Source organism: Rhinoderma darwinii (assembly GCF_050947455.1).
Source record: "Rhinoderma darwinii isolate aRhiDar2 chromosome 11 unlocalized genomic scaffold, aRhiDar2.hap1 SUPER_11_unloc_9, whole genome shotgun sequence".
In the NCBI taxonomy this organism is placed as follows: Eukaryota; Metazoa; Chordata; class Amphibia; order Anura; family Rhinodermatidae; genus Rhinoderma; species Rhinoderma darwinii.
In genome coordinates this window covers 16,518-29,425 of record NW_027461861.1, presented here as the reverse complement: position 1 = coordinate 29,425, position 12,908 = coordinate 16,518, and positions in this window count along the sequence as shown.

Genomic DNA, 12,908 nt, shown 5'->3' with positions numbered 1-12,908 from the left:
ATACCTACCTGCACTCACTATATTACACTCATCCATTATATACCTACCTATCTGCACTCACTATATTACACTCATCCAATATATACCTACCTATCTGCACTCACTATATTACACTCATCCATTATATACCTACCTATCTGCACTCACTATATTACACTCATCCATTATATACCTACCTATCTGCACTCACTATATTACACTCATCCAATATATACCTACCTACCTGCACTCACTATATTACACTCATCCATTATATACCTACCTATCTGCACTCACTATATTACACTCATACATTATATACCTACCTATCTGCACTCACTATATTACACTCATCCAATATATACCTACCTATCTGCACTCACTATATAACACTCATACATTATATACCTACCTATCTGCACTCATTATATTACACTCATCCATTATATACCTACCTATCTGCACTCACTATATTACACTCATCCAATATATACCTATCTGCACTCACTATATTACACTCATCCATTATATACCTACCTGCACTCACTATATTACACTCATCCATTATATACCTACCTGCACTCATTATATTACACTCATCCATTATATACCTACCTGCACTCACTATATTACACTCATCCAATATATACCTACCTATCTGCACTCACTATATTACACTCATCCATTATATACCTACCTGCACTCACTATATCACACTCATCCATTATATACCTACCTGCACTCATTATATTACACTCATCCATTATATACCTACCTGCACTCATTATATTACACTCATACATTATATACCCACCTGCACTCATTATATTACACTCATCCATTATATACCTACCTGCACTCATTATATTACACTCATCCATTATATACCTACCTGCACTCACTATATTACACTCATCCATTATATACCTACCTGCACTCATTATATTACACTCATCCATTATATACCTACCTGCACTCATTATATTACACTCATACATTATATACCTACCTGCACTCATTATATTACACTCATCCATTATATACCTACCTGCACTCACTATATTACACTCATACATTATATACCTACCTGCACTCATTATATTACACTCATACATTATATACCTACCTGCACTCATTATATTACACTCATCCATTATATACCTACCTGCACTCATTATATTACACTCATCCATTATATACCTACCTGCACTCATTATATTACACTCATACATTATATACCAACCTGCACTCACTATATTACACTCATACATTATATACCTACCTGCACTTACTATATTACACTCATCCATTATATACCTACCTGCACTCATTATATTACACTCATCCATTATATACCTACCTGCACTCATTATATTACACTCATCCATTATATACCTACCTGCACTCATTATATTACACTCATCCATTATATACCTACCTACACTCACTATATTACACTCATACATTATATACCTACCTGCACTCACTATATTACACTCATCCATTATATACCTACCTGCACTCACTATATTACACTCATCCATTATATACCTACCTGCACTCATTATATTACACTCATACATTATATACCTACCTGCACTCATTATATTACACTCATACATTATATACCTACCTGCACTCATTATATTACACTCATCCATTATATACCTACCTGCACTCACTATATTACACTCATCCATTATATACCTACCTGCACTCATTATATTACACTCATCCATTATATACCTACCTGCACTCACTATATTACACTCATACAATATATACCTATCTGCACTCACTATATTACACTCATCCATTATATACCTACCTACCTGCACTCATTATATTACACTCATCCATTATATACCTACCTGCACTCATTATATTACACTCATCCATTATATACCTACCTGCACTCTTTATATTACACTCATCCATTATATACCTACCTGCACTCACTATATTACACTCATACATTATATACCTATCTGCACTCACTATATTACACTCATCCATTATATACCTACCTACCTGCACTCATTATATTACACTCATCCATTTATATACCTACCTGCACTCATTATATTACACTCATCCATTATATACCTACCTGCACTCTTTATATTACACTCATCCATTATATACCTACCTACACTCATTATATTACACTCATACATTATATACCTACCTGCACTCATTATATTACACTCATCCATTATATACCTACCTGCACTCACTATTATTACACTCATCCAATATATACCTACCTATCTGCACTCACTATATTACACTCATTCCAATATATACCTACCTATCTGCACTCACTATATTACACTCATCCATTATATACCTACCTATCTGCACTCACTATATTACACTCATACATTATATACCTACCTATCTTCACTCACTATATTACACTCATCCATTATATACCTACCTATCTGCACTCACTATATTACACTCATCCATTATATACCTACCTGCACTCACTATATACACTCATCCATTACATACCTACCTATCCTGCACTCATTAATATTACACTCATCCATTATATACCTACCTATCTGCACTCATTATATTACACTCATCCATTATATACCTACCTATCTGCACTCACTATATTACACTCATCCATTATATACCTACCTATCTGCACTCATTATATTACACTCATCCATTATATACCTACCTATCTGCACTCACTATATTACACTCATCCATTATATACCTACCTATCTGCACTCATTATATTACACTCATACATTATATACCTACCTGCACTCACTACATTACACTCATACATTATATACCTACCTATCTGCACTCACTATATTACACTCATCCATTATATACCTACCTGCACTCACTATATTACACTCATCCATTATATACCTACCTATCTGCACTCACTATATATACACTCATCCAATATATACCTACCTATCTGCACTCACTATATTACACTCATCCATTATATACCTACCTATCTGCACTCACTATATTACACTCATACATTATATACCTACCTATCTGCACTCACTATATTACACTCATCCATTATATACCTACCTGCACTCACTATATTACACTCATACATTATATACCTACCTATCTGCACTCACTATATTACACTCATCCAATATATACCTACCTATCTGCACTCACATATATAACACTCATCCATTATATACCTACCTATCTGCACTCATTATATTACACTCATCCATTATATACCTACCTATCTGCACTCATTATATTACACTCATCCATTATATACCTACCTATCTGCACTCACTATATTACACTCATCCATTATATACCTACCATATCTGCACTCATTATATTACACTCATCCATTATATACCTACCTATCTGCACTCAATATATTACACTCATACATTATATACCTACCTGCACTCACTACATTACACGCATACATTATATACCTACCTGCACTCATTATATTACACTCATACATTATATACCTACCTGCACTCACTATATTACACTCATCCATTATATACCTACCTGCACTCACTATATTACACTCATCCATTATATACCTATCTGCACTCACTATATTACACTCATACATTATATACATACCTGCACTCACTATATTACACTCATCCATTATATACCTACCTATCTGCACTGACTATATTACACTCATCCAATATATACCTACCTATCTGCACTCACCTATATTACACTCATCCATTATATACCTACCTATCTGCACTCACTATATTACACTCATACATTATATACCTACCTGCACTCATTATATTACACTCATCCATTATATACCTACCTGCACTCATTATATTACACTCATCCATTATATACCTACCTGCACTCACTATATTACACTCATACATTATATACCTACCTGCACTCATTATATTAACACTCATCCATTATATACCTACCTGCACTCATTATATTACACTCATCCATTATATACCTACCTGCACTCACTATATTACCCTCATCCATTATATACCTACCTATCTGCACTCATTATATTACACTCATACATTATATACCTACCTACACTCATTATATTACACTCATCCATTATATACCTACCTGCACTCACTATATTACACTCATCCATTATATACCTATCTGCACTCACTATATTACACTCATCCATTATATACCTATCTGCACTCACTATATTACACTCATCCAATATATACCTACCTATCTGCACTCACTATATAACACTCATCCATTATATACCTACCTATCTGCACTCATTATATTACACTCATCCATTATATACCTACCTGCACTCATTATATTACACTCATCCATTATATACCTACCTGCACTCATTATATTACACTCATACATTATATACCTACCTGCACTCATTATATTACACTCATCCATTATATACCTACCTGCACTCATTATATTACACTCATACATTATATACCTACCTGCACTCATTATATTACACTCATACATTATATACCTACCTGCACTCACTATATTACACTCATACATTATATACCTACCTGCACTCATTATATTACACTCATCCATTATATACCTACCTGCACTCATTATATTACACTCATCCATTATATACCTACCTGCACTCATTATATTACACTCATCCATTATATACCTACCTGCACTCACTATATTACACTCATCCATTATATACCTACCTGCACTCACTATATTACACTCATACATTATATACCTACCTGCACTCATTATATTACACTCATCCATTATATACCTACCTGCACTCATTATATTACACTCATCCATTATATACATACCTGCACTCACTATATTACACTCATACATTATATACCTACCTGCACTCATTATATTACACTCATCCATTATATACCTACCTGCACTCATTATATTACACTCATACATTATATACCTACCTGCACTCATTATATTACACTCATACATTATATACCTACTTACACTCATTATATTACACTCATCCATTATATACCTACCTATCTGCACTCACTATATTACACTCATCCAATATATACCTACCTGCACTCATTATATTACACTCATACATTATATACCTACCTGCACTCATTATATTACACTCATACATTATATACCTACCTACACTCATTATATTACACTCATCCATTATATACCTACCTGCACTCACTATATTACACTCATCCATTATATACCTACCTGCACTCATTATATTACACTCATACATTATATACCTATCTGCACTCATTATATTACACTCATACATTCTATACCTACCTGCACTCACTATATTACACTCATCCATTATATACCTACCTGCACTCATTATATTACACTCATACATTATATACCTATCTGCACTCATTATATTACACTCATCCATTATATACCTACCTGCACTCATAATATTACACTCATACATTATATACCTACCTGCACTCATTATATTACACTCATCCATTATATACCTACCTGCACTCACTATATTACACTCATCCATTATATACCTACCTGCACTCACTATATTACACTCATACATTATATACCTACCTGCACTCATTATATTACACTCATCCATTATATACCTACCTGCACTCACTATATTACACTCATCCATTATATACCTACCTGCACTCATTATATTACACTCATACATTATATACCTACCTGCACTCATTATATTACACTCATCCATTATATACCTACCTGCACTCACTATATTACACTCGTCCATTATATACCTACCTGCACTCACTATATTACACTCATACATTATATACCTATCTGCACTCATTATATTACACTCATACATTATATACCTACCTGCACTCACTATATTACACTCATCCATTATATACCTACCTGCACTCATTATATTACACTCATACATTATATACCTACCTGCACTCACTATATTACACTCATCCATTATATACCTACCTGCACTCATTATATTACACTCATCCATTATATACCTACCTGCACTCATTATATGACACTCATCCATTATATACCTATCTGCACTCACTATATCACACTCATCCATTATATACCTATCTGCACTCATTATATTACACTCATACATTATATACCTACCTGCACTCATTATATTACACTCATCCATTATATACCTACCTGCACTCACTATATTACACTCATACATTATATACCTACCTGCACTCATTATATTATACTCATCCAATATATACCTACCTGCACTCATTATATTACACTCATACATTATATACCTACCTGCACTCATTATATTACACTCATACATTATATACCTACCTGCACTCACTATATTACACTCATACATTATATACCTACCTGCACTCACTATATTACACTCATCCATTATATACCTACCTGCACTCATTATATTACACTCATACATTATATACCTACCTGCACTCACTATATAACACTCATACATTATATACCTACCTGCACTCACTATATTACACTCATCCATTATATACATACCTGCACTCACTATATTACACTCATCCATTATATACCTACCTGCACTCATTATATTACACTCATCCATTATATACCTACCTGCACTCTTTATATTATACTCATCCATTATATACCTACCTGCACTCATTATATTACACTCATCCATTATATACCTACCTGCACTCACTATATTACACTCATCCATTATATACCTACCTATCTGCACTCATTATATTACACTCATCCATTATATACCTACCTGCACTCACTATATTACACTCATACATTATATACCTACCTGCACTCATTATATTACACTCATACATTATATACCTACCTGCACTCATTATATTACACTCATACATTATATACCTACCTGCACTCATTATATTATACTCATCCATTATATACCTACCTGCACTCACTATATTACACTCATACATTATATACCTACCTGCACTCATTATATTACACTCATCCATTATATACCTACCTGCACTCACTATATTACACTCGTCCATTATATACCTACCTGCACTCACTATATTACACTCATACATTATATACCTATCTGCACTCATTATATTACACTCATACATTATATACCTACCTGCACTCACTATATTACACTCATCCATTATATACCTACCTGCACTCATTATATTACACTCATCCTTTATATACCTACCTGCACTCACTATATTACACTCATCCATTATATACCTACCTGCACTCATTATATTACACTCATCCATTATATACCTACCTGCACTCATTATATTACACTCATACATTATATACCTACCTGCACTCATTATATTACACTCATCCATTATATACCTACCTGCACTCATTATATTACACTCATACATTATATACCTACCTGCACTCATTATATTACACTCATCCTTTATATACCTACCTGCACTCATTATATTACACTCATACATTATATACCTACCTGCACTCATTATATTACACTCATCCATTATATACCTATCTGCATTCACTATATTACACTCATCCATTATATACATACCTGCACTCATTATATTACACTCATCCATTATATACCTACCTGCACTCATTATATTACACTCATCCATTATATACCTACCTGCACTCATTATATTACACTCATACATTATATACCTACCTGCACTCATTATATTACACTCATCCATTATATACCTATCTGCATTCACTATATTACACTCATCCATTATATACATACCTGCACTCATTATATTACACTCATCCATTATATACCTACCTGCACTCACTATATTACACTCATCCATTATATACCTACCTGCACTCATTATATTACACTCATCCATTATATACCTACCTGCACTCATTATATGACACTCATCCATTATATACCTATCTGCACTCACTATATCACACTCATCCATTATATACCTATCTGCACTCATTATATTACACTCATACATTATATACCTACCTGCACTCATTATATTACACTCATCCATTATATACCTACCTGCACTCACTATATTACACTCATACATTATATACCTACCTGCACTCATTATATTATACTCATCCAATATATACCTACCTGCACTCATTATATTACAATCATCCATTATATACCTACCTGCACTCACTATATTACACTCATCCATTATATACCTACCTGCACTCATTATATTACACTCATACATTATATACCTACCTGCACTCACTATATTACACTCATACATTATATACCTACCTGCACTCATTATATTACACTCATCCATTATATACCTACCTGCACTCACTATATTACACTCATCCATTATATACCTACCTGCACTCATTATATTACACTCATCCATTATATACCTACCTGCACTCATTATATTACACTCATACATTATATACCTACCTGCACTCATTATATTACACTCATACATTATATACCTACCTGCACTCATTATATTACACTCATACATTATATACCTACCTGCACTCACTATATTACACTCATACATTATATACCTACCTGCACTCATTATATTACACTCATCCATTATATACCTACCTGCACTCATTATATTACACTCATCCATTATATACCTACCTGCACTCTTTATATTATACTCATCCATTATATACCTACCTGCACTCATTATATTACACTCATCCATTATATACCTACCTGCACTCACTATATTACACTCATACATTATATACCTACCTGCACTCATTATATTATACTCATCCAATATATACCTACCTGCACTCATTATATTACACTCATACATTATACACCTATCTGCACTCATTATATTACACTCATCCATTATATACCTACCTGCACTCACTATATTACACTCATATATTATATACCTACCTGCACTCATTATATTACACTCATACATTATATACCTACCTGCACTCATTATATTACACTCATACATTATATACCTACCTGCACTCACTATATTACACTCATACATTATATACCTACCTGCACTCATTATATTACACTCATCCATTATATACCTACCTGCACTCATTATATTACACTCATACATTATATACCTACCTGCACTCATTATATTACACTCATACATTATATACCTACCTGCACTCACTATATTACACTCATACATTATATACCTACCTGCACTCATTATATTACACTCATACATTATATACCTACCTGCACTCACTATATTACACTCATCCATTATATACCTACCTGCACTCATTATATTACACTTATCCATTATATACCTACCTGCACTCACTATATTACACTCATCCATTATATACCTACCTGCACTCATTATATTATACTCATCCATTATATACCTACCTGCACTCATTATATTACACTCATCCATTATATACCTACCTGCACTCATTATATTACACTCATCCATTATATACCTACCTGCACTCATTATATTACACTCATCCATTATATACCTACCTGCACTCATTATATTACACTCATCCATTATATACCTACCTGCACTCATTATATTACACTCATCCATTATATACCTACCTGCACTCATTATATTACACTCATCCATTATATACCTACCTGCACTCATTATATTACACTCATCCATTATATACCTACCTGCACTCATTATATTACACTCATCCATTATATACCTACCTGCACTCATTATATTACACTCATCCATTATATACCTACCCACACTCACTATATTATACTCATCCATTACCATTTATTTTAGCCTCTTTAGGGCTCTATTTGTTCTGACCCTTTTCTAGGGCATCTGTTTTTGGCCACACGCAGGCACCATTTCAGTGGTCCTCGGGCACTATTTATACAGTCCTTACTCGGGAACCATTTCTATGGTCTTTATCTAGGTACCATTTATTTGGCCTCTTTAGGGCTCTCTTTGTTTTAGCCCTTTTCTAGGGCATCATCTGTTGCTGGCCACTTGCAGGCACCATTACAGTGGTCCTCGGGCACTATTTATATAGTCCTTACTTGGGAACCATTTCTATGGTCTTCATCTAGGTACCATTTATTTTGGCCTCTTTAGGTCTCTATTTGTTTTGACCCTTTTCTAGGGCATCTGTTTTTGGCCACACGCAGGCACCATTTCAGTGGTCCTCGGGCACTATTTATACAGTCCTTACTCGGGAACCATTTCTATGGTCTTCATCTAGGTACCATTTATTTGGCCTCTTTAGGGCTCTCTTTGTTTTAGCCCTTTTCTAGGCCATCATCTGTTTTTGGCCACACGCAGGCACCATTTCAGTGGTCCTCGGGCACTATTTATACAGTCCTTACTCGGGAACCATTTCTATGGTCCTCATTTGGGTACCATTTATTTTGGCCTCTTTAGGTCTCTCTTTGTTTTGGCCCTTTTCTAGGGCAACATCTCGTTGTAACCTGTCATCTACAGCGTAATCTCGCGAGATTACGCTGTGCTCTGCTGTAACTACCATAGACACATTAACGAAGTGCAGGGATTGTGAATAGACATCCCGTGGAATGTCTCTTCACTGTCTAAACACTTCAGTATTGTTAATGTGTTAGTATAAGACAGCACATAGCAATCTAAAAGGATCCCTATGCGCTGCCTAAATGAATGGAGAGGAGTGCATGACACTGATTGGTCAGCGTCATACACTCCTCTGTACAACGCCCACTTGGTCTGAAGTAAAAACACGCCCACTTGGGCATTAAGACACTCATTAGCATAAATCTAAAATCGCTAATAAAGTGGTGAAAATAGATCGTTTTTTTTAATAGAAAGCATTACTGTCACCTGCATTACAGCGCCCATCTCCTTATGTATGAGACAGGGCACTTATAATGTGGTGACAGAGCCTCTTTAACCCCTTCCTGCTGTGGCCACTTTTGACCTTCCTGACAGAGCCTCATTTTTCAAATCTGACATGTTTCAATTTATGTGGTAATAACTCCAGAATGCTTTTACCTATCCAAGCGATTCTGAGATTGTTTTCTCGGGACACATTGGACTTTATGTTATTGGCAAAATTTGCCCGATACATTCAGTATTTAATTGTGAAAAACACCAAAATTTTGCGAAAAAAAGGCAAAAATTAGCATTTTTCTCAATTTAAATGTATCTGCTTGTAAGGCTGGCAGTTATAAACACAAAAATGTTGCTAATTAACATCCCCCATATGTCTACTTTAGATTGGCATCGTTTTTTGAACATCCTTTTATTTTTCTATGACGTTATAAGGCTTTGAACTTTAGTAGCAATTTCTCACATTTTCAAGAAAATTTCAAAAGGCTATTTTTACAGGGGCCAGTTCACTTGTGAAGTGGCTTTGAGGTCATTGGCTTTTAGATATTAGAAACCCCCAATAAGTCACCCCATTTTAAAAACTGCACCCCTCAAAGTATTCAAAACAGCATTTAGAAAGTTTCTTAACCCTTTAGACATTTCACAGGAATTAAGGCAAACTAGAGGTGAAATTTACAAAGTTCATTATTTTTTTCCAGAAATTCATTTTGAATCCATTTTTTTTGTACCACAGAAGGTTTTACCAGAGAAATGCCACACAATATTTATTGCCCAGGTTCTGCAGTTTTAGGAAATATCCCACATGTGGCTCTAGCGTGCTACTGGACTGAAGCCCCGGCCTCAGAAGCAAAGGAGCACCTAGTGGATTTTGGGCCTCCTTTTTATTAGAATATATTTTAGGCTTCATGTCAGTTTTGAAGAGGTCTTGTGGAACTAAAACAGTGGAAACCCCCCAAAAGTGACCCCATTTGGAAAAATACTACACCCTTCGAGGAATTTATTTAGGGGTGTAGCAAGCATTTTGACCTGCCAGTTTTTTTGCAAAAATTTTTGGAACTAAGCCATGAAAATGAAAATCTACATTTTTTCAAATAAAATGTAGGTTTAGCTAATTTTTTTTCATTTCCAAAAGAACTAAAGTAGAAAAAGCACCACAACATTTGTAGAGCAATTTCTCCCGAGTAAAACAGTATCCCACATGTGGTAATAAATGGTTGTTTGGACACATGGCAGGGCTGAGAAGGAAAAGAGCGCCATTTGGCTCTTGGAGCTCAAATTTAGCAGGAATGGTTTGCGGAGGCCATGTCACATTTACAAAGCCCCTGAGGGGACAAAACAGTGGAAACCCCCAACAAGTGACACCATTTTGGAAACTACACCCCATGAGGAAATTATCTAGGGGTACAGTGAGCAGTTTGACCCTACAGGCGTTTTACAGAACTTATTGGAAGTAGGCCGTAAAAATGAAAATATTAATTTTTTCAAAGAAAATGTAGGTTTAGCTATTTTTTTTTCATTTCCACAAGGACTGAAGGAGAAAAAGCACCGCAACATTTGTTAAACAATTTCTCCCGAGTAAAACAATACCCCACATGTGGTCATAAACATCTGTTTGGACACACGGTAGGGCTCAGAATAGAAGGAGCACCATTTGGATTTTGGAATGGTTTCTGGGCGCCATGTCACATTTGCTGAGCCCCTGTAGTACTAGTAGGCATTTGTGTTGCACATGATTAGAAATTCCCATGTAGCCCCAACCTAAAGCATAAAGTTCCTTCATGGGCAAAGTTGCCAACAAAAATAGGTATTTCCCATGATGCAGTAAAGTGATTTGGAAGGATATGGGGGCTGTAGATGGGATCTGCTCCCAATCGTACACGCATTCTCATATGTCTCACTATAGAGACTCTCTTCATGTAAGGGGCGGACATTAGAAGATATCTGCAACCCCGGCATTATTCCCCATGTAGAAGATCATTCCCACAAAAATCCTTCATGTGTCTACAGCTGTCCATAAAAGAGAGTCATTCATTCCTAAATATGTCACCAATGTTTCCTGATTACGCCATTTTATGGGTGCAACACGTCCGGCCATGTGTAGCAGTATACATATATACTCTATGTGAATAACGCAGACAATACATTCATATTAAATAGTCACCTACCTCTTGTAACTTA